The sequence below is a fragment of the Alligator sinensis genome, unplaced genomic scaffold (assembly GCF_000455745.1).
Source record: "Alligator sinensis unplaced genomic scaffold, ASM45574v1 scaffold107_3, whole genome shotgun sequence".
NCBI classification, from domain to species: Eukaryota; Metazoa; Chordata; order Crocodylia; family Alligatoridae; genus Alligator; species Alligator sinensis.
The window spans coordinates 342,709-344,055 of record NW_005842578.1 but is presented as its reverse complement, the minus strand read 5'-3'; the positions used below and the strand labels follow the sequence as shown (position 1 = coordinate 344,055).

At 65.0% G+C, this 1,347-nt stretch overlaps 1 protein-coding gene across 1 annotated transcript in view; it reads left to right on the top strand.

Annotated features, from left to right (window-relative positions):
- Positions 1–1,347, top strand: part of ARHGAP35 (Rho GTPase activating protein 35) — a 66,249-nt gene that overhangs the window by 59,179 nt on the left and 5,723 nt on the right. The window lies entirely within an intron of this gene.

Sequence of the window (1,347 nt, the reverse complement as noted above, 5' to 3'; positions counted from 1 at the left end):
TGCACTCCCTCTCTCCCCACACCCCGTGGCAGCCGCGGCGGCGACGGCAGTCTGACCGCGCAGGAGCACGTCGGAGGCACGTCGCAGACTGGCGCGGGGCGGGTTGGCTCGAGATGGACACCGTGTGCGGGGAGGGAAGGGGGCCCCTTTTGAGCAGCTGACGCCGTCGGAGCAGGATCAGCTCTGGTCCAAGCCAACCTGCAGACATTCGCGTGAGCACCGTCGCGGCCGGGACCCTTTGGACCGCTTGGGAACCACCCTTCAACCTGTGCATGCCGAGATCCCGGCGCGGAGCCCGTGGAGAAAACCCCGCTCACATTCCACAGGCGATTAGTCGAGGCTCGTCCCGCCGCGGAGATACTGTCCGCCCCGCAGGGACCAGGACTCGGAGCGGCACGTCGGCGCCTCGGCTCCCGTCGCCGCCCCCGCCCCCCGCCTGGACCACGGAGCTCGCGATCGAGCGCAGCTTGGGCGTGAGCAAAGCTAGAATGTAACTGTGGACTTGTGCGCGCACGGGGGCCGGGGGGGACTCCCTCTGGGAACAGAGGGACACTGGAAATGCCCACGCTCCTGCCACGTTCGCGGAGAGAGGAGACTGGCGGCCCCTTCCGCTCGGGTGCCCTCAGCGGCTGGGCGCAGCAGGCTCCCTGGTTCAGCATCCCCTCGGCAAATTGTTAGCGTAGGATTTTTTTCTCATCCCTCCCTCCCTCCCTCCCTCCTTTTGGCAATTAGCACTTACCGGAAGAGAGGTTTGGAAACACTGTAGCTGTTGAGTGTCAGCCGGAAGCTGGATTTTGATTCCTTTGGAACACTATTGTTATGGAAACACTATCGTTACGCTCCGTGTGTGTGTGTGTGTGTGTGTGTGTGTGTGTGTGTGTGTGTGTGTGTGTGTGTGTGCGCAGCAGGGAGGGAAGTGTGTCACGGAGCACTCGCAGCTTCAGCTGCCTTGGGGCGGCCGTTCGAGCGGATGTTGCTGGCTTTGCTTGTGGGGGTGGGATTCTCGCAGAAGCAAATGCACTACAGAGGCCCCTCGGGCCTTGGCGCGGAGCTGGGAGCCCGACAGCCTTGGAGCGGGCCTGGCTCCAGCCCCCAGGCGGGTCGGTAGGCCACGTGGGTGAAGGCCGTGGCTGCTTGGGCCACCAGCGGTCCCCCGGAGACCTGTGGAGGGCGGATGCTGTAGAATCGGGGCCAGGGCAGCGTGCGCTTAAAAGGAGTGTGCGCGTGAGGGTTTCTTGCTGCCTGCCTGGGCGTGGCACCTCCCCTGGCACAGGTCCGCCACGGGCACACACAGGCTGCACTGCTGCAGCGCGACTCCCAGAGTCGTCCCCGAGGTTGGGTTCGTCC